The sequence below is a fragment of the Balaenoptera borealis genome (genome assembly GCF_965194805.1).
Source record: "Balaenoptera borealis genome assembly, chromosome: X".
Lineage (NCBI taxonomy): Eukaryota > Metazoa > Chordata > Mammalia > Artiodactyla > Balaenopteridae > Balaenoptera > Balaenoptera borealis.
In genome coordinates, this window is record NC_138881.1 from 27,070,405 (window position 1) to 27,094,957 (window position 24,553).

Sequence of the window (24,553 nt, forward strand, 5' to 3'; positions counted from 1 at the left end):
GACTCCCAGGCCAAGTGTTTGTGTAGCTGTGCAGGAGGTACCAGCTTCTCCTTCGGGAGCCTCCATCATCAAGGTTGGTAGCTTAAAGGCTGTGAGGGACTGACAAAGGTTCCCGTCCACCTTCCTGGGTTCCAGCTCAGCCTCACAGCTCCCAGCTTATTCTTGTTTCTCCTGCTTCATGTTTGTTTCCTTCCCAAATGCCTACCTGAAGCCTTCAGTCTCCAGCATCAACAGCCTCATGTAGATTTCTAAAATTAGCTCCCACAATTGGATAAGGCCAAATCTCTACAATGAATGTATACTATATATAACGTATAATATACAGATGATGTATAATACGCAAATTATAATGTTCAAATTATAGTATGCAAATCATATGTGTATGTAAAAAATCTAGTAGTTCTGCTTCTCTGACTGACCAACACAGAGAGCCTAAAAACTCTGGCCAGCCAAGATAAGTAGAAGGAACTTCTAGTGGCCTCCTTCCACAGGAGCTGAAAATGCCATAACCCTCGGGTAGAAAAAACTGAGATACTCATCAGTGCATCAGAAGAGAGGAAATGAGAAACAGAGGGCAGAAGCAGTGGTGATGCTGTACTATCTAGGGTCTCGCTACTAAGGGACCCTTCAGCTAAATAGCTCCCAGCCTCTAAGGACTTCCCTAAGTAGACATTGAAGAGAGGAGGGTTTTCTAGAACAATGGAGGATTTGTTCAGACTGCAGCTGGATATCAGATGAAACAATCGACATGAAGTCCTTATAAAGTTTGCTGAGAGATAGATGTTCAACTTCACTGTAATCAGAGAAATGTAAAATGGAACTAAAAAGTGATTCCATTTTTTTAAAAAATTAATTAATTTATTTATTATTTTTGGCTGTGTTGGGTCTTCGTTTCTGTGCGAGGGCTTTCTCTAGTTGCAGCGAGTGGGGGCCACTCCTCATCGCGGTGCGCGGGCCTCTCACTGTCACGGCCCCTCCTGTTGCGGAGCACAGGCTCCAGACGCGCAGGCTCAGTAGTTGTGGCTCACGGGCCCAGCCGCTCCGCGGCATGTGGGATCTTCCCAGACCAGGGCTCGAACCCGTGTCCCCTGCATTGGCAGGCAGATTCTCAACCACTGCGCCACCAGGGAAGCCCTCCATTTTTTCCCTTACACAAAGGGTCACAGATATCTATAAAAAATGTAATTACACAAACCCTCTGACTGGGCAATTTTACTCTTACTTATTTATCATACAGATATCTTCACATGTATGTGAAATGATGTATGTATAAGGATATCCACTGCAGCATTTTTTTATTATAGCAAGAGACTGGAAATTGCCTAAGTGTTCCCCAATAAGGAATTGGATATAAAAATACGGTTCATCTATATAGCAGAGCATAATGCATCTATTTAAAAGGATGAAGCTGCTGTATGTGTACTAATACAAAACAGTCTTCAAGATATATTAAGTGAAAAAAAGAGCTTGCATAATGTGTGTGCAATATGCTTCCCTGTGTGTGTGTGTGTGTGTGTGTGTGTGTGTGTGTGTGTGTGTATGTATGTGTGTATGTTTTACATGCTAGAATGCTAGAACATCTCTGGAAGAATTCACATGAAACTGGGAATTTTGGTTACCTCCAGAGAAAAGAATTAGGTGCCTAGGGAACTTTTTACGCTTTTGTACAATATCTCTATATTACTTATTCCCCTTCCCCCAAAACTTAATTTTAAAAATTCTTGCAGGCTTGTTCCAAATATCGCTTTTCAAGAGATGGCCCTTAACCTTTTTCTGATGCCAAGAATGGCCTGAAGAACAATAATGACAATTATACCTAAGATTAAGCAAGCTAAATCCCAGATTTCCCCTGCAACAGAGATTCTGCTTAGGAGCTATTAGGAACGTGTATAGGTAAGAAAAATGCATAGACCCAGGAGGGATGCCAAGGAGTGAGATACCCCAGAGAATAAGAGCTTTAGTGTGATGAGTGCATGATCAGTTTTAGGGATGGCATAGTGGCATAGGGAGGAAGATTGTTAGGAACGAGGAAGATATTTCTGTGCAGAAACCAATGGGGTTAACAGAAGAATAGTTGGTGTGTATTAGGGAGAATTGAGACAGAGGTAATCAAATCCTCATAACAAAAGGAGTTTGAGGATGCCACAAATATAATGAGGCAAAACTCCAAATATTGATAATTATGTATATGGAATACATCAAAAAATAGAAGGACTTTCTGTTTTGTTTTTTAAGTTGTTTCTTTGTAACCAAGAGAAGTGACAGGAACAGGCCTGAAACAGGCTCCCCTTTAGGTAAAGGACAAGAAGTACTCCACGAGCTAGTGAATTCCTGATGCTAAGATCCAGCTACGCAGGGAGAGGTAGAAGAGGCATGCCTCTTGGTATACAACCTTGACAGGCCCTCCAAAACCCCTTTTTAAAATCCTGATGGTGGGCAGCTGGGTGCGTGAGCACCCAGATACCAATTTCCCTTTCTACTCAACCCAATAACCAGACAAAATATCCTAGTCATGAATGGCATTTTACAAGCATACATTTGAAATTTTGTTTGAATCCCTTGAAAATCGAGTAATCTCTCTTTACAAGCCGCAAAGTCTGTCCTTTTTAGGTGTTTAATAAGTTTTATTTGACAGTTGGTAAATAACTTGTTTTAGATGTCAGAAATAATGATCTCATATTTATTTACAATTTTTACATGTTTATTTCCAATATTTAAAAGTGCTTTCATAAATGCTTTGGTTGCCAGACAAACACAACTGTTTTGTTCTCAAATGTTTGTTCTCTGTGATAAATGTAGAGTGAATGTTATTAGCTAATTATTACCTATTTTTACCTAATTTTGGAGGTATAAAGTGGCTTACCCAAAAGTCACACTGTCGGCTTATAGCTGGTTTCTACATTTGGTAATTTTAAAATTTGTCATCATCCTGTAAAAACATATATACTCAACTGAAATATATTGGAAACTGAATTAGTTGGTATACTAGTCAGGGTTCTCCAGATAAACAGAATAAATAGAGACAGAGAGAGAGAATTTCTGCATATTTTAAGGAATTTCCTCATATGATTGCAGGGGCTAGAAAGTCCTAAATCTGCAGGGAAAACTCACAGGCTGGAAAATCCAGCAAAAAGTTAATGTCTTGAGTCCAAAAGCCGTCTGGAGGCAGAATTCCTTCCTCTCAGGTGGACCTCACTCTTTTCTCTTAAGGCCCTCAACTGATTGGATGAGGCCCACCCACATTATGGAGAGTAATCTGCTTCACTCAAAGTCTACTTATTTAAATGTTAACTACATCTGAAAAATACCTTTACAGCACCATCTAAAGTGGTATTTGGCCAAGCAGCTGGGCACCATAGCCTAGTCAAAGTGACACGTAAAATCAACCATCACAGGATTTGGAATGGCTGTGTGTGACTCATATCTGAAATTAACAATGACTTAAGCAAGATAGCTTTCAAGTGAGCAGTCAAATTGCAGCAGTCCAGAGCTCATATAGTGACTCTACAATCATTAAGGATCCAAGCCCATTAGAGTTTGTTGCTCCACTATCCTCAATACATAGCTTCTGCCTCATGTCCAAAGATGACTGCTTTAGCCTCAACTATCATAATTTCATTCAAGTTTGTGGAAGAGGGGGAAAGGGAGGGGAAGAGCATCCACCTCACTTTAAAGACACTTTTTGGGAAGTTTCACATGTATTACACACATGGTCTAGAATTTAGTTACGTAACCACAATTAGTTACAATGGAGGCTGAGAAATATTTTTATTTTGATATTTATTTATCTGGCTAAAATTCAGGGAATCAGAACTTTAAACTCCATGGAAGAAAAAGAATGGATAGATATTGGGAAGAGGCCTACCATGTACAGATTACTACACTGAACAACTGAAGGGATGCTATTTCTATCATGGTCTACACCATAAATTCTTCAGGCTACCCATATGGGAGTGTGAATTAGTGAGTAGCACATAAAAGTAGACTCAGTCTATGTTTGGTTGAAAGGACTATACAAATCAAGGGGCACCAGTCATATCACAGTGTGCCATGGGTCTTTCTTAATTTCTACTATACTCAGTGTGAAGGTAAGTGATGACCACGTGAAAGTAGGCACTGCATGTATGGTGGGGTGCAATGCACAACTGAAGGAGGGCCATTCATATTCTACTCTATTCCACAGATCTTTCTGGACTCTATATGCTCAGTGTGGGGGTAAGAGATGGCCACATAAAAGAAGACTTATCCTCTATTCGATTGTGAACACTGCACACCCAGAGGATGCCATTCACAGCACAGTCCATGCCAGGTTTCTTTCTGGACTCCTAATATGCTCAAAATGGAGGTAAGTACTCATAGATGCACTGCGCAACTCAGTTGGTGTCATTTACGTTCCAGTATATATCATGTAATTTTCTGGACTCCTCATATGGTCAATGTGGCATTAGTAATGATCTCATCAAATGTGGGTGCACTCCACAACTTAAGGGATTCTATTCACATTACGGCCTATGCCATGAGTCTTTCTGGATTTCTCATATGTTCAATGTGGAAGTATGTGTCGGCCATATGGAGTTAGATTGTGCCACGTATATTGGGTGCGCTGCAAAATACAAGTGGTGCCAGTCATATCCTAGTCTATGCCACAGATCTTTCTAGTCTCCTCATATGCTCTCAATATGGAGGTAAATGATGGCCACATGAAAACAAACTTATCCTTGTACATTTGGACACAATGTATGACTGAAGAATTGCCATTCACTGTCTGGTAAATTCCATAGTTATTTCTGGACTGCTCATATGCTAATGTGGAGGTAAGTGATGATCATGTGAGTTTAGACTTATTTCACTTACAGTTGGATATACTGTACTATTCAAGGACTGACAGCCACATTCTAGTATATGTCACAGATGTTTGTGGATTGTTCATGTAGTTAATGTTGAGGTTAATGATGGACTCATGAAATTAGACTTATTGCATATACTGTTGAGTGCACTGCGCAAGTTAAGCAGTGCCAATCACATGATGAGTTCTGAACCCATAGGCTTAATGGGGGGGTAAATGTCACATCCAAATAGATTTATTCTGTGTAAATTTTGGTGCACTACAAAACGTAAAGATGTCAGCCGCATCCTAATTTGTGACATAGATCTTTCTGGACTCCTCATATGCTCAATGAAGAAGTAAGTGATTTCCACAGTAAAGAAGGATTATGCAAAATGCAAATCAAAACCACAATGACATATCACCTTACATCTGTTAGAATGGCTGTTATCAAAAAGACAAGAAAAATAAGTATTGGCAAAGATGTGGAGAAAAGGGAACCCTTGTGCAGTTGGTAGGAATATAAATTGATGCAGCCACGAATTTCCTTAGAAAATTAAAAATATAACTACCATATGATCCAGCAATTCCACTTCTGGGTATTTATCTAAAGTAATTCTGGGTACTAATTCGAAAACATACATGCACCCGTGTGTTCACTGCAGCATTTTTTTTTTTTTTTTACAATAGCCAAGATGTGGAAACTATCTGAATGCCCATCACTGGACAAATGGGTAAAGGAAATGTGAAATATGTATATAGTGGTATATTATTAAGCCATGAAAAAGAATGAAGTCTTGCAATGGCATGGATGGACCTCAAGGGCATTGTGCTAAGTGAAATAAATAAGACAGAAAAAGATAAACACCATATGATCTCACTTGTATGTAGAATTTAAAAAATTAATCTCATGAGTATAGAGAACAGATCGGTGGTTATCTGAGATGGGGATAGGCATGGGGGTGGGCAAAATGGGTGAAGGAGTCAAAAGGTGAAAATTTCCACTTTTTAAAGAATTTTATTTATTTATTTTTGGCTGTGTTGGGTCTTCATTGCTGCGCATGGGCTTTGTCTAGTTGCGGTGAACGGGGACTACTCTTCATTGTGGTGCACGTGCTTCTCATTGCAGTGGCTTCTCTTGTTGTGGAGCACAGGCTCTAGGCGCGCGACCTTCAGTAGTTGTGGCACATGGGCTCAGTAGTTGTGGCTCGCGAGCTCTAGAGTGCAGGCTCAGTAGTTGTGGTGCACAGGCTTAGTTGCTCCGTGGCATGTGGGATCTTCCTGGACCAGGGATCGAACCCGTGTCCCCTGCATAAATCTTGGGGATGTAATGTACAACATGGTGACTGCAGTTAATAATACTGTATTGCATATTTGATAGTAGTTAGGAGAGTGGATCTTGAAAGTTCTCATCACGAGACAAAAAAAATTTCATAATTATGTTTGGTGATGGATGGTGACTGGACCTGTGGTGATCATTTTGCAATATATACAAATATTGAATCATTATATTGTATACCTGAAACTAATATAATGTTATGTTAATTATTTTTTTAAAAAGATTGTGCCATGAAAAATTGTATGCACTATATACCCAAAGGTTGCCATCCACATCAGTCTATATCATGGATCTTTCCTGACTGCTCATATGCCCAATGTAAAGGAAAATGATGGCTTCATTGAACTAGATTTATTCCATGAATGGTTCTTTGTCCTGCATATTCAAGGGATGCCATTCATACAACAGTCTAGTGCCACGAATATTTGTGGACTCCTCATATGATCAATGTGGAGGTAACTAAAGGCATCATAAAAGTGAAATATGTTTTGTGGTTTGGGTGTACTGCACAACTCACAGTGTGCCATTTATATACTATTATATACGATACATCTTTCTGATCTCCTCACGTGATCAATATGCAAGTAAGAGATTACCACATCAAAGTAGATGTATTCACTACCTATATGCATGAACTGCACAACTAAATGGATTTCATTGACTATTTGGTCTGGTTCATAGTGTTTTCTAGACCTCTCCATTCTTAAAGTTGTGGTAAATAATGCCCACATGAAAGCAGACTTATTCTATGTATAGTTCAGTGCACTGCACAATGAAGAAGTGCCATTCGTGTCACAATCCAGGCCATAGATTCTTTGGATGCTTCACATAAGTAAACTTATTCCTGAATGATAGTGTGCATTGTACATTAAACAAGTACCTTTCACATCAGAGTCGACTGTAGTCATGGTTCTTTCCTGATTCCTCATATCCTCAAAGTAGAGCTAAGTGATGGCCGCATAGAAATAGACTTATTCCATGTATGGTTTAGTGCACTAACTCCAGAAGGGCCCTTCAAATCACAGTCTATTCCCTTGGTCTTATTGGGCACTTCATATGCTCATGTGGTGGGAAATGATGATTGCATGAAAGTAAACATACTCCACGAAGGACTGTATGTACTGCATACTCAAGTGTTGCCATTCACATCAAAGTTTATGCTACTCGTCATTCTTGACTCCACACATCTCAATGTAGAGGTAGGTGATTGCCCTATTAAAGTATATTTATTCCATGTACATTTGGGGCACTGTACAACTAAAGGAGTGCAATTAACATGCTAATATTAGCCATGAATCTTTCAAGATACTTTGTGTATTCAGTGTGGTAGTAAATTCAGTGTGGTAGTAAGTGGTGACCACGTGAAGGTAGAACAAAAAATCCATATACAGATGAGTGAACTGCACAACTCTAGGAGTGCCAATCACATCCCAGTCTGTGCTATGGTTCATTCTGGATTTCTCCATGCTCAGTGTGGAGGTTAGTGAAGGACACGTGAAAGTAGACGTATTCTGTGTACTGTTGGGTGCACTGCACAACTCGATGGAGGTGGTTTACTTCTCGATCTAGACCATATATCTTTCTGGGTTACTTATATCCTCAGTGTAGTGGTAATTAATGGGCACATGGAGGTGGATTTATTCCATGTTCAGTCAGGTGCACTGCATAACTCAATGAGTGCCATTCCCATCACATTCTAAATCATAAATTTTCTGGATTCCTCATATGCTCAATGTAGAAATAAATGATAGTCCTATGAATGTAGACTTATCTCATGGGTGCTTGGGTAGACTACACAGCTCAAGGAAAGCCATTACCATCAGTCTATATCATGGAATTTTCTGGACTCCACATATGCTCATGTGGAGGTAAGTGATGCCCTCGTGAAAGTAGGTTTACACCATATATGGTTGTGTGCATTGAACAACACTAGCATGAACCTGAGTACACAACTCCAGTGGCATAAATCACATTGTCATCTCTATCCTGTATTTCTGGGCTTAAGAAGAAATACCAGGTAAATAAGTATATAGAAAAATGGTAACACTCCAATTCTTCACCAGATTTGTAGAATAAATGTTTTCCATATGAAAATGTTTCAAAAATTTCCAAATAATTTAATCCCTTATGAATTAAAATCACAGGTGTTGCTATGTTTGATGGAAATTATTCTAAATAAATTACTAATTTCTTTAACAGACAGCCTTAAATATAAATTGTTTTTGATGAATTGGTATCATCATAGTAATCATGTGTCATTACTCTGTGCTGTAAAAGGATGTCCTCGGGGGTTACTAACCAAACCTCAAATAATGATTTGGAGGCTCTCTCCTGTCAGCTTTCTATAGTCTCCTTTTTCCACTTCTCCAACCTGAAGTTAGTTCAGATTGGCACTCCATTTGTCATGTAGTCTTTGCAATCCTTTCTGTTTCAGGATTCTACTCTGTAAAATGATCGGATGCTCTCTCAAATGTGCCTTTCCACCCTTGGTCTCTATGAGAAGACCCCTCTCTGTCTACAAAGTTTTCTCCCCTTCACTTCAGGGACCAGGTACATACTTATTACCTAGCTTGCTCCTGTCACATACAAACCCACTTCTCTCTGTCCTGTGTGCCTTGTCTGAACCCCCTTCACTTGCCAGGTAATTAGGCTGTTTTTGCACTACTGGTGAATGGATGTGGTAGATTGTTTGCGAAGATGACCACAAAAATTACTCCTACCCCTGAATGCATACCTTTTGCAATATAACTCTTGACATACTTTTTGCAATGTAGCTGTTCCTTCCATCAAGAGGTGGAGTTTATTTTCTCACCCCTTGAATCTGGGATGGACTTACGACTTGCTTTAACCAATAGAATACAGCAGAATTTATGCCACGCCAGTTCCAAGCTAGCCCTCAGGAGACTTGAAGCTTCTGTTCTCACCTCTTGGGATGCTGAAACAGACATGTGGAGAATCCCAGGCTAACTTCTTTGATGATGAGGTCCAAGGGAAAGAAAGACCCCGTTGACAGCCACTGTCAACTACTAGAAGTGTGAATGAGACTGTGTGAGACCATCCAGCCATAGGCAACCCCCCAGATGACTAGCCACATGCACGACCAAAAGCAAGAACAGCAAAAGAATTATCCAGCTGATCCAGATTGCTGACACAAGCCCAAGTTGCTGACACACCAAATAGTGAGGAAATAAAATGGCCATGGTTTTAAATGAACAAACTCCACTTTAGGGTGGTTTGTTATACAGGAAAACTTACACACTGGATTTACCGGCTGAGTTGCACTGTTGGTCATGGGGCCTCATCTCAATAATTTCAGCAAATACTTTTCAGCATCTATTCTTCTTTAGGCCCTGTGCTAGGCATGGGAAAAGAGCTGGAGGTCCCTAGGGTCAGGGATCTCCTGGTGTCATGTGGAAGTAAGATCCTAAACAGGTAATAACAGTTAGGACAAATGTAAGAAAAGAAGAAATACAGGTGATCTGGAGTGGATAATAAGAGGGAACCTGACCTAATCCTGATCAGGCAGGGCCTCCCCAGGAAATGACTTTTCAACTGAGACTAGAATAAGATGCAATTTGCCAGGCTGAGACTTGGGAGTGAAGAAACTGAGCAGGAATAACTACATGCTTATAGGCTCAGAGTTGAGAGGAAATACGGTGTGTTCGAGGAATGAACAAAGCCCATGTTGGATGGGGCCTCAAGAGGAAACAAGGGAGGCTGTGGTTTAAGACAAAATCATCCTGAGAGGGCCAAGGTCACCAAATCCCAGTAACCTACTTCCATTTGTTATTTTCTCAGGAAAATCAGAAATTTTCATCTATTTGAAAATACAAAGATGACCACAAAACACTCCTTTGAAAACATTCCCAGTGTTCTGGTTTTAATCTGAGGCAAAAATATAATTTCTGAAGCCCTCGCCGTGTGTTAGGCACACTACTAAGCCCTTTACATGTTTTTATTTCTTTTATTCATTTTCATGGCCCCATGAATTAGATACTAGTCATATTCCATTTATTAAAAATGAGGAAACTGAGGCAAAATTACACAGCTGGTAAGTAATAAAGCCAAGATTTAGGGCTTCACTGGTGGCGCAGTGGTTGAGAATCCACCTTCCAATGCAGGGGACACGGGTTCGAGCCCTGGTCCGGGAAGATCCCACATGCCGCGGAGCAACTAAGCCCGTGTGCCACAACTACTGAGCCTGCGCTCTAGAGCCCGGGAGCCACAACTACTGAAGCCCACGTGCCTAGAGCCCGTGCTCCACAACAAGAGAAGCCACCGCAATGAGAAGCCCGTGCACCGCAATGAAGAGGAGCCTCCACTCGCTGCAACTAGAGAAAAACCCGCGCGCAGCAATGAAGACCCAACGCAGTCAAAAATAAATAAATAAAATAAATAAATTTATTTTAAAAAAAAAGCCAAGATTTAAATTTAGGTCAATCTGAAACTAGAGCTCAAAGTATGCTCTCTTGTTAATACCGCTTTAAACTATGTTGTCTTTCTTCTAATGGTCTTTGGAGCAGAAAAATTTAGCTGCTCCACAAATATTAAGTGTTGAAGAAATGGGAAGTCCATTGAAGGAAAATATGAGTCATAAGATCTCAGACTGACATAGGCAACTGTCATGCATATAAACTGCTGTATTAATTAACGTGCTCTGGTAGCTGAGATTTCATCCTATTCAAAGGAGATGAAATTTAAGATAAAAAATAATGATTGTTGCCTACACCTGGATCTGTACCCAATAAAATGATCAAGTATGACTAAAGCACAAAGAGTTCACATACCTCTCTCAGAAGGAGCTCAATTTACATCGTAAAAAGTGAGTTGCTGCAGACATGAAAAGAGATGTGTCTACAGGAAAGCATCATAGTAGTGGCTTGTTCCTACTGGGCCTGGGTCTTCAAGCAGATCCTGATATGGTATATCAAGGCCTTTTTAAAAGCACTGTTATGTGAATTAATAAATAGATCATTGAAAAGTTAAACAAAACCCCTAGGAAAATAAAAGGAATACTCTAGGACAGTGGCCCCACAGCTAAATTAGGCCAATATAATTCTTTAAGTTCTAGCTTTTAGGCCGTTCTAATTTGTCTATAAATGCAGTATCAAATTGCTGACAAGTTAAGGAGACATGGTCTTCACCCACAAGCTTCTGTTTATAAACACCGAGTATGTCTGGAACAACTTCTTTTGCTAGGGAGGTTTAATTCTGCCTTGCCATTTAAGGAGAAGTAAGAATTGTAATAGTTGGAATGTATTCTCAAAGCTGAAGTATTCCTGAACGTGTGGGACAATCAGTAACAAGTATACCTATCTTAAAAGTTGTGGATGAGCAATTCTATGAATATTGAATGTCTTTTTAACCCATAAGAAGACACCAGCATTGATTTTTGGAGGGCCTAGGTTCAATTTAAAGGATTTCAGCATGAGGTACACCAATTGATATAAAGGTTTTTTTTCTTATTTTACTTTCACTATGTTTCCCCATTCCTGTGTGTGTGTGTGTGTATACATACCAACAACACCTTCTCTTAGAATAGAAATATAAATAATATCAATGAAAGAAGTGCTATTTCTGCTTTCCCTATAAAATATGTTTAACTTGTTGTTCCAATAAAAGAGTTAGCAAAACTATCAAAGTCTGACTTCCTCAAACCTGAAGATGTCTCCTCCTGAGCAGTGAATTTCCATTTCCATTTACTCTCTTCCTGAGTGTTTTCTGTCATTTCTTAGTATGGAAACATACACCTTATTTTGGCTTGTAATCAAAAAGAGGTAGTTATTTTTTTTTATCACAATTCCTTCAAAGTTTATGTTAATAATGCAGCATTTGGACTTCTGCTTCTAGCCAAGATGGAGTAACAGGGTCTAGATTTACAAGGACAGAGTTAGGAAACAACAATTTTCAAAACACTGGACATTAGGTAATGAAGAACAATAATCCCTGAGACAGGAAACATACTAGGTAACCTCTATGATTGCCCCAGAAAATTGAATCCGACAATATATAAAAAGGATAACACATCATGATCAAGTGGGGTTCACCCAGGAATGCAAGGTTGGTTTAACATTCAAAAATTAATCAGTAAAAACCCTCAACAAATTAGGAATAGAAGGGAATATCCACAACCTAATAAAATGCATCTAAGAAAAACCTACAGCTAACCTCAGTTAATGGTGAACAGTAAAAAACTAAAAGCTTTTCTTCTAAGATCAGGAACAAGGCAAGGATATCCACTCTCACCAGTTCTATTCAAAATTGTATTGGAGGTTGTAGCCAGTGCAAGAGGCCAAGAAAAAGAAATGAAAGGCATCCACATTGGACAGAAAGAATAAAACTGTCTTTATTCACAAATAACGTACTTTTCTCTGTAAAAAAAAAAAAGCGTATAGAATCACAAGGTACACTAATAAGTGAGTTTAGCAAGTTGCATAATACAAGCTCAATACACAAAAATCACTTGTACCTCTACATACTAGCAATGAAAAATTAAAAATTGGACTTCCCTGATAGCACAATGGTTAAGAATCCACCTGCCATTGCAGGGGACACGGGTTCGAGCCCTGGTCTGGGAAGATCCCACATGCCGTGGAGCAACTAAGCCCATGCACCACAACTACTGAGCCTGCACTCCAGAGCCCACACGCCACAACTACTGAAGCCCGCATGCCACAACTACTGAAGCCCACGTACCTAGAGCCCGTGCTCCACAACAAGAGAAGCCATCGCAGTGAGAAGCCCGTGCACCGCAACGAAGAGTAGCCCCCACTCGTCACAACTAGAGAAAGCCCACAGCAACAAAGACCCAATGTAGCCAAAAATAGATAAATAAAATTAATTAAAAATTAAAAGTTTTTTTTAATGTTTAAAAAAAGAAAAATTAAAAATTGAAATTATAAAAATAATATCTATAGGGGCAACTATACAAAATACCTAGGAATGAATCTGATGAAAAAATGTCTGATACCAGTACATGGAAAACTACAAAAACGAAAAAACATTGCTGAGAGAAATTAAAGATGACCAAAATAAAAAGAGAGTTATGCCATGTTCATGGCTTGGAAGACTCAGTATTCTGAAGATGTCAATTCAAAGCAACCCAATTAAAATCCCAGCATGATTATTTGTAAATCTTAACAAGATAATTCTAAAATTTACATGGAAATGCAAATAACCTAGAATACCCAAAACAACTTTCAAAAACAGGAGAAAAGTTGGAGGACTTATAATCACTTGACCTCAAGAGTTACTATAAAATTGCAGTTGGTATTAGTGTAAAGATTCATAAGTAGATCAATTGATCAGAATAGGGAATCCTAAACAGACCCACACCCACATGGTCTATTGATTTTTGACAAAGGTGCAATGACAATTCAACACAGAAAGATGAGTTTATTCAACAAATTGCGCTGGAACAGTTGGATATCCATGTGTAAAAAAGTAAACATCAATCCATACCTCACATCATATACAAAAATGAACTAAAAATGGATAAGATACATAAATGTAAAACCGATAACCATAAATTGTGTAGAAAATCATGAAAGAAAATCTCTGTGACATTGGGTTAGGCAATGATTTCTTATATATGACGCTAAAACCATGATGCATAAAAGAAATGATAAATTAGACTTCAACCAAATTAAGAACGTCTGCTCTTCAGAAAAAATAGTGTTAAGAGAATAAAAAGACAAGCCACATATTGGGAGAAAATATATGCAAATTACATATATGATAAATAGTATTCAGAATATATAAAGAACTCTCAAATCTCAATAATATGAAAACAACCCAATTTAAAAATAGGCAAAAATTTGAATAGATACTGCACCAAAGAAGATAAATGGATGTCAAGCAAGCACATAAACAGATGATCAACGTCATTAGCTCAATGAAATGCAAGTTAAAATTATAATGAGCTACTACTACACACCTATTAGAATGTCCAAAATTAAAATGACTGACCATACCAAGTTTTGGTGAGGATGTGGAGCAACTAGAGCTTTCACACATTTCTGGTGGAAGTGTAAAATGGTACAGTCACTTCAGAAGACATTTTTACAGTTTATCGAATAGTTAAACATACACCAACCATATAATTCAGCTATTCCATTTCTAGTTATTTGCCCAATGAAAGAGGAATAAAAGCATCTATCCACACAAAGACTTGTATACAAACGTCATACTTTACAGCTATACTGGTAATAACCAAAAACTAAAAATATTCTAGATGTCCATCAACAAGTGAATGAATCAAAAGATTGTGATGTATCATGCAATGGAATATTACTAAACAATAGAAAGAAATGCGCTAGTGATGCATACAACAACCTGGATGAATCTCAAAGTAATTTTTCTGTGTTTAAAAAAAACCAAACAGAAATGAGCACATACCCTATGATTCCATTTACATAAAACTCTAAAATATACAAACTAATCAATAGCAACAAAAAATACATCAGTGATTGCCTGGAGAGATGAGATGGAGGGTCCAGGAGAGAAGGATTACAAAGGGGCATGAAGAAGCTTTTGGGAGTAAAATGTTCATTATCTTGATTGTGGTGATGAATTCATGAGTGTGTACATATGTCAGAACACATCAAATTGTACACTTTAAGTATGTGAACTTCATTATATGTCAGTTATAGCTCAATAAAGCTATTAAAAATAACATAAAAGTTTCCTTCTGCAGTAAATTAGCTTGTATTCTAAAGATGTTCAGTTGCATTTGGTGCTTTGGCATCAGTGCAAAAGACTCAGAAGAAATGAACAGAATGAGAGACATGGTCAAAGACCAGCTGCCTTGTGGGTTAAAAGAATGTAAAAATAACTTCAACCAACTGAAAAGTTAGTACAAAAAGGGGAAGCAGTTTTAGAAATAAATGGTAATAATTCCTCATTTTATAAATTATTTCTAAATATATTTTGTTAGTAACCTGTTTTATTCCTTAAGTTGAACTTTTTTTAATTTAAAAGATACATAAACACACACACATTTCAAGGAGGAAAGAGATTGCAATCATTGTGACCAGTTATTATCAAATAATGTGGCATGCTTTGTAACGTAAATTAAAGCTGAGAGAAGGCAAATGTTCTTTTAAGGTAATAAAACAGAAGTGTTACTTCCCAATAAATAAAAGTCCAGTATGTATTAGAGAGAAAACTGGATTTCTCTTAATAGGCCTTTGTCTTTTGTCTCTTATAGACAGACTTTTGGGAGAAAATTAATTTTTGTGAAGGCAGGATGTGTTTGATTTTAAATTCTCTAGAAGATCAGCTAGAGCTCGTCATTCTTCATGTCCCCCTTCTCTATGACCCTTTTCCAACAATAGAGACCACCACAGTCTGAGCTTATCTGCCTTAGAGCAGTGGTAACTAGAAGGAAAAGAAAGGCATATTGAAATTAGGGGTACCTCAAGCTACAAAATCTGCAAAGCTCCAGAAGAGACTAATGGGTGCTGTGACTTAATTATTTCTACTGGGGAATTTGGCAAATACTTAGGGCAAGGCCTATCTCCTGCCCTACCCTTTACACCAAAGGAGAAGACTAAAGAGAGAGAAATGGTTTGGGAAACATACCAGTCTGAGTCAAATCAAGAAAGAAAAAGCACACAGAGGAAGTTTGATATAAAGAATTATTAATGAGAAGTGACATCAGCAAGATAGCAGAATAGGAGATCCCAGCCCTCATATCAATACATGCATCATGGAAATCTCAGAAAGAGAAGAAAAAGAGAAAGAGGCAGAAAGCTTATTAAAGGAAATAATGACTGAAAACTTCCCAAATCTGGGGAGGAAAATGGACATCCAGATTCATGAAACCCAAAAGATTCGAACAGGTTGAACCTAAAGAGGTCTATACTACTACACATTATAGTTACAGGCATACCTTGTTTTATTGTGCTTCGCTTTATTGTGCTTCACAGACATTGCTTTTTTTTTTTTTTTAACAAATTGAAGTTTTGTGGCAACCCTGCATAGAGCAAGTCTACCAGTGCCATTTTTTCAACAGCATTTCCTCACTTTGTGTCTCTGTATCACATTTTAGTCATTGTCACAATATTTCAAACTTTATTATTATATTTGTTATGGTGATCTGTGATCAGTGTTCTTTGATGTTACTATTGCAAAAAGATTACAACTTGCTGAAGGCTCAGATGATGGTTTTAGCAATAAGGTGTTTTTAATTAAGGTGTGTACTTTTTTTTAGACATAATGCTATTGCACACTTAATAAATACAGTATAGTGTAAACATAACTTTTTTTTTTTTTTGGCCACACCGTGTGGCTTGTGAGATCTTAGTTCCCTGACCAGGGATTGAACCCATGCCCCCTGCAGTGGAAGCATGGAGTTGTAACCACTGAACCGCCAGGGAATTCCCGTAACTTTTTTTTAAATTGACATATAGTTGATTTACAATGTTGTGTTAATTTATGGTGTATAGCAAAGTGATTCAGATATGTATGTCTTTGTGTGTGTGTGTGTGTGTGTATTCTTTTCCATTATGGTTTATCACAGGATATTGAATATAGTTCCCTGTGCTATACAGTAGTACCTTGTTGTTTATCTATTTTATATAAAGTAGCTTGTATCTGCTAATCCTAAACTCCTAATTTATCCCTCCCCCCCCTTTCCCCTTTGGTAACCGTAAGTTTGTTTTCTATGTCTGTGAGTCTGTTTCTGTTTTGTAAATAAGTTCATTTGTATCATGTTTTAGATTTTACATATAAGTAATATCATATGGTATTTGTCTTTCTCTTTCTGACTTCATTTAGTATGATAACCTCTAGGTCCATCCATATTGCTGCAAATGATATTATATATTCATTCTTTTTTACGGTTGAGTAGTATTCCATTTTGTGTGTGTGTGCGTGTGTGTGTGTGTGTGTGTGCATGCGCACACGCACATACACCACATTTTCTTTATCCATTCATCTGTTGATGGGCATTTAGGTTGCTTCCATGTCTTGGCTATTGTAAATAGTGCTGCTACTAACACTGGGGTGTGCATATATCTTTTTTTTTTTATTTTTTTTTGTTTTAATAAATTTATTTATTTATTTATTTATTTTTGGCTGTGTTGGGTCTTCGTTTCTGTGCGAGGGCTTTCTCTGGTTGTGGCGAGCGGGGGCCACTCTTCATCGCGGTGCGTGGGCCTCTCACCATCGCGGCCTCTCTTGTTGCGGAGCACAGGCTCCAGACGCGCAGGCTCAGTAGTTGTGGCTCACGGGCCTAGTTGCTCCGCGGCATGTGGGATCCTCCCAGCCCAGGGCTCGAACCCATGTCCCCTGCGTTGGCAGGCAGATTCTCAACCACTGCGCCACCAGGGAAGCCCCTGCATATATCTTCTTGAATTAGAGTTTTCTCCAGATATTTGCCCAGGAGTGGTATTACTGGATCATCTGGCAACTCTATTTTTAGCTTTTTAAGGAGACTCCTTAACTGTTTTCCATAGTGGCTACACCTATTTACAATCCCACCAACAGTATAGGAGGGTTCCCTTTTCTCCACACCCTCTCCAGCATTTGTTATTTGTAGCCTTTTTAATGATGGCCATTCTGACCAGTGTGAGGTGGTACCTCACTGTAGTTTTGATTTGCATTTCTCTAATAACTGGCAATGTAGAGCATCTTTTCATGTGAATATTGGCCATCTGTATGTCTTCTTTAGAGAAATGTCTATTTAGGTCTTCTGCCCATTTTTTGATTGGGTTGTTTTTTTGATATTGAGTCATATGAGCTGTTTGTATATTTTGGAAATTAAGCCCTTGTCAGTCGCATCATTTTCAAATATTTTCTCCCCATCCATAGGTTGTCTTTTCATTTTGTTGATGGTTTCCTTAGCTGTGCTAAAGCTTTGAAGTTTGATTAGGTCCCATTTGTTTACTTTTGCTCTTATTTCTATTGCCTTGGGAGACTAACCTAAGAAAACATGGATATGATTTCTTTCGGAGAATGTTTTGTTTATGTTCTCTTCTAAGAGTTTTGTGGTATCATGTCTTATATTTAAGTCTTTAAGCCATTTTGAGTTTATTTTTGTGTATGGTGTGAGGGTGTGTTCTAATTTCATTGATTTACATGTAGCTGTCCAGTTTTCCCAACACCCCTTGCTTAAGAGACCATCTTTTCTCCATTGTATATTCTTGCCTCCTTTGTCAAAAATTAATTGACCATAGGTGTGTGGGTTTATTTCTGGACTCTCTATTCTGTTCCATTGATCCATATGTCTGTTTTTGTGCTAATACCACACTGTTTTGATTACTGCAGCTTTCTAGTATTGTCTGAAGTCTGGGAGGGTTATGCCTCCTGCTTTGTTCTTTTTCCTCAGTATTGCTTTGGCAATTCTGGGTCTTTTATGGTTCCATCGAAATTTTAGGATTATTTGTTCTAGTTCTGTGAAAAAGGTCAGGGGTAATTTGATAGGAATCACATTAAATCTGTAGATTGCTTTGGGTAGCATGACCACTTTAACAATATTAATTCTTCCAATCCAAGAGCATGGGCTATCTTTCCACTTCCTTGAATCATCTTCAATTTCCTTTATCAATGTTTTATAGTTCTCAGCATATAAGTCTTTCACCTCCTTGGTCATGTTTATTCCTAAGTATTTTATTATTTTTTGAAGTGATTTTAAAAGGGATTGGTTTTTTTTTTAACATTACCTTTCTGATATTTCATTGTTAGTGTAAAGAAATGCAACAGATTTCTGTATGTTAATCTTGTATCCTGCTACCTTGCTGAATTTGTTTATCAGTTCTAGTTGTTTTTGTGTGTAACTGTAACTTTTGTATGTACTAGGAAATTAAAACGTGCTTTATTGTGATATTCACTTTATTGTGGTGGTCTGGAACCAAACCCACAGTATCTCCAAAGTATGCCAATAAATTGTCAAAAGTTAGAGATAAAGAGAATCGTGAAAGCAGCAAGAGAAAAGTGACTCATTACATACAAAGGGACTCCCATAAAACTAGCAGCAGATTTCTCAGCAGAAACCTTGCAGTCCAGGAAAGAGTGGGATGATATATTCAAAGTGCTCAAAGAAAATAACTACAAACCAGTAATACTAACTGTACCTGACAAAACTGTCCTTTAAAAGTCAAGGAAAGAGGGACTTCCCTAGTGGTCCAGTGGGTAAGGCTCTGCGCTCCCAATGCAGGGGGCCCTGTTTTGATCCCTGGTCAAGGAAGTAGATCCCACATGCATGCCACAACTAAAGATCCCGCATGCCACAACTGAGACCCAGCACAGCCTAAATAAATAAATAAGTAAATATTTATTTTAAAAGTCAAGGAAAGATAAAACTTTCCAGACAAACAAAAACAGAGAATTCTTCACCACTAGACATGCTTTACAAGAAGTGCTAAAGGGAGTCCTTCAAATTGAAATGAAAGGACACTGAACAGCAACACAAAAGCATATATACGTATAAATCTCACTGGTAAAAGTAAATATATAGGTAAATATAGAATAATGTAATACTGTAATAGTGGTGCATAGAACACATTTAACCCTGGTGTTAAAAGACAAAGGCATTAAGAACAAACATAAGCACAAAACTTTGTTAGTAGATACATGATATAAAAAGAAGTAAATACTGGTATTCATAACATAAAGGAGGTGGAGTTAATATGTAGAAATGTCATATGCAATTGAAGTTAAGTTGTTATTAATTTAAAATAGAGTAGTATAACTATAAGAAGTTCTATTCAAGCCTCACGATAACCACACAAAAAAACTACAGTAGAAGTAAAAAAAGATGATTAAAAATAATCAAAGTGCATTACTACAAAAAAAATCAAATCACAAAGGAAGACAGCAAAAGAGGAAGAGAGGAACAAAAGCACTACAAAGCAGAAAGAAAATAATGAACAAAACGGCAATAGTAAGTCCTACCTGTCAATAATTACTTTAAATATAAATAGATTAAAGCCATTAATCAAAAGATACAGAGTGATTGAATGTATAAAGAAACAACATATGCTGTCTACAGGAGACTCACTTTAGATTTAGGATGCATATAGGCTGAAAGTGAAGGGATGGAAAAAGATATTCCACCCAGATGATAAACAAAAGAAAGCAGAGATGACTATACTTACATTAGACAAAACAGACTTTAAGTCAAAATTGTCACAAGACAAAAAAAAAATTACATAATGATAAAACTGTCAATTCAACAGGAAGATAGAACAGCTGTAAATATATATGTACCCAACATCAGAATGCCTAAATAGGTAAAGCAAATATTGACAGATCTGAAGGGGAAATAGTAATAATAATACTAGGAAACTTCACTAACCCAAATTCAAAAATGGTTAGATTTTCCAGACAAAGTCTTTAAGGGAACAGCAGATTTGAATGGCACTGTAGACCAAATGAACCTAATAGACATATATGGAACATCCAACCCAACAGCAACAGAATACACATTCTCCTCAAGTACATATGGTACATTCTCCAGAAGAGATCACATGCTGGGTCACAAAATAAGTCTTAACAAATTTAAGAAGACTGAAATATTTCTAAGTATTTTTTTTATGACCACAATGGAAGAAAATTAGAAATCAATTGCTAAATGAAAATGGGAAAACTCACAAATACATGGAAATTAAACAACACACTCTTGACAACTATTGAATCAAAGAATAAATCAAAAAGGAAATTAGAAAATATCTCAACAAAAATGAAAACAGAACATATCAAAACTTATGGGATGCAACAAAAGCAATACTAAGAGGGAAGTTTATAGCACAGATGTCTGCATTAAAAAAGAATATCTCAAACAACCTACACCTCAAGGAACTAGAAAAAGAATAACAAACTAAGCCCAAAGTTAGTAGAAGGTAGGAAATAACAAAGATCAGAGCAGAAAGAAATTTAAAAAGACTGGAAAGACAATAGAATAGATCAGTGAAACTAAGAGCTAGTTTCTTTTTAAAAAATAAACAAAAGTGACAAACCTTTAGCTAGACTAACTAAAAAAAGAGAGAGAGAGAAGACACAAATAATCAGAAATGAAAGAGGAGACACTAAAACTGATAACACAGAAATACTAAGGATCATAAAAAACTACTGTGAACAGTTACATGCCAACAAAATAGGTAACGTTTAAGAATTGGATAAATTCCTAGAAACATACAACCTACCAAGAGTGAATCATGAAGAAATAAAAATCAGAATAGACCAATCACTAATAAGGAGATTGAATCAATAATAAAAAACCTCCCAAGAAAATCCAAGGACCAGATGGCTTCCAGGTGAATTCTATAAAATATGTAAAGGAGAATTAATACCAATATTTCTTAAACTCTTCCAAAAAAGAAAAGAAGAGGAAATACTTCTAAACTCATTTTACGAGACCAGCATCATCCCAATACCAGACAAAGACACCACAAGAAAAGAAGTCTACAGGCCAATTTCCCTGATGAACATGGATGCAAAAATCCTCATCAAAATATTAGCAAACTGAATTCAACAGCACAATAAAAGGATCATACACCATGACCAAGTGGGATGCAAGGGTGACTCAACATATATAAATCGATCAATGTGATATATCACATTGACAGAATGAAGGATAAAAATCACATGATAATCTCAATAGAAGTAGAAAAAGCATTTGACAAAATTCCATACCCTTTTCATGATTAAAAATAATCTCAATAAATAAGATAAAGAAGGAATTTACTTCAAAACAATAAAGGCCATATTTGAAAAGTTCACAGCTAACATCATAGTCAATGGTGAAAAAATGAAAGATTTTCCTCTAAGATCTGGAACATGGCAAGGATGCCCACTCTCAACACTTCTATTCAACATAATACTGGAAGTGCTAGGCAGGGCAATTAGGCAAGAACAATAAGTAAAAGGGATCCAAACAGGAGAGAAAGAAGTAAAATTGTCTCTGTTTGCAGATGGCATGATCTTATATGTAGAAAACCGTAAAGACTCCCCACATGCCCAAAAAAATCTGTTAGAACTAATAAATTCATTAAAGTTACAGGATATAAAGTCAACATTTTAAACACCAGCGACAAACTATCCAAAAAGGAAATTAAGAAAACAGTCTCATTTACAGTAGCATCAAGAAGAATAAAGTACTTAGGGATGAACTCAACCAAGGAGACGGAACACTTGTACACTGAAAACTGTAAGACATTCATGAAAAATGTTAGACACAAATAAATGGAAAGAAATGCTATGTTCATTGATTGGAAGAATTTTTGTTAAAATATCCATACTACCCAAAGTGATCTACAGATTCAGTGCAATCCCTATCAAAATCTGCATGGCACTTTTTATAGAAATAGAGAAAACAATTCTAAAATTTATGTGGAACCACAAAAGATCCCGAATAGCCAAAGCCATTTTGAACAAAAAGAACAAAGCTGAAGGCGAAACACTTACTGATTTCAAAATATGTTATGAAGCTACATTAATTGAAACAGTATGGTCATGACATAAAAATAGACATATAGACCAGTGGAACCAAATTGCTTGGAAATAAACCTACACATATATAATCAAATAATCTTTGACAAGGGTGCCAAGAACACACAATGGGGAAAAGATAGCCCCTTCAATAAATGATGTTGGATATCCACATACAAAATAATGAAGTTGGACCCTTATCTTACACCATACACAAAAATTAACTCAAAATAGATTAAAGGCTTAAAAGTAAGACCTGAAACCATAGACTCCTAGAAGAAAACAAAGGGGGAGAGCTTCTTGACATTGGTCTTGGTGATGATTTATTTGATATGACACCAAAAGTTCAAGCAACAAAAACAGAAATAGACAAATGGGGCTACATCAAATTAAGAAGATTCTGCACAGCAAAGGAAACCATCAACAAAAGGAAGAACAACCTACAGAGTGGCAAAAAGTATTTGCAAACCATATATTTGATAAAGGGTTAATATACAAAATATATGGGGAATTCCTATAACCCAATAGCAAAAACAAAAGAAAACAAAACACAATTTTTAAAATAGGCAAAGGGACTGTATAGACATTTCTTCAAAAAACACATACAAATGGCCAACAAGTATATGAAAATGTGTTTAATCACTAATCATCAGGGAAATTCAAATCAAAATCTCAGTGAAATATTACCTCACACTTGTTAGGACGGCTATTATCAAAAAAACAAAAGATAACAAGTGGCAAAGGTGTGGGGAAAAGGGAACATTTGTGCATTATTAGTGGGAATGTAGATTGGTACAGCCTCTATGGGAAACAATATGGATGTTCCTCAAAAATAGAACTACCATATGATCCAGCAGGCCCACTTATGGGTATATATCCAAAAGAATGGAAATCAGGTCTCAAAGATACATCTGCACTCCCATGTTCATTGCAGCATTATTCACAAGAGCCAAGAAATGGAAATAACCTAAATGTCCATTTATGTATGAATGGATAAAAAAGATATGGTATACATTTACAATGGAATATTATCCAGCCTTAAAAGGAAGGAAATCTGTCATTTGTGACAACATGGATGAACCTGCAGGACATTATGTTAAGTGAAATAAGGCAGACACAGAAGGACAAACACTACATGATATCACTTATATGAGAAATCTAAAATAGTAAACTCATAGAAGCAGAGAGTATACTGGTGGTTGCCAAAGGCTGGGGGAGAGAGAGAATAGAGAGGTATTAGTCAAAGTGTACAAATTGTCAGTTATGCAAAATAATAAGTCCTTGACATCTACTGTACGGCATAGTGCCTATTATTAACAATACTCCACTGTATACCAAGAAGATAGATTTTATGTTTAGTGTTCTTATCATATAATATAAGTCAATAAATGAAGAGGGCAGGAGGAAACTGTTGGAAGTGATTGGCATAGATTGTGGTAATGGTTTCATGGGTATATAATTATCTCTAAACTCATCAAGTTGTATACATTAAATATTTACAGCTTTTTATATGTCAGTCATACTTCAATAAAGTGGGTTTTTTTTAATGAGCAAAGAATACAAAGGGGCATTTCACAGAGAAAGAAATAAAAATGCCTAATTAAATTTTTTAAAGAATCATTAAGTATCACAAGAAGTTGGGGTAATAAGGGATTGCTTAGTAAAAGGTAAAGAGAACTCTACAGAATCTAGGAATAGGAGATGTAGAAGCAGCCGCCACTCCTAGACCCAATCCAGAGCTTGCTAAGAAGTCATGGCCATGACTCACTGGATGACAGAGAAGCCATTGTGTTGTCATGTCAGCAGAACTTGCTGGAAACCCACTCTAGGAGTCTTCTAGGATTCCTGGGAAGCTGGTCACAGGGAGGTGTCTCACAAGAGTCACTCTGCTATAAAACCACTGCAGATGGGAAGCTTCTGGACAGTCGGTGCTGCTGGATTCCGTGCACCGCGGGAGC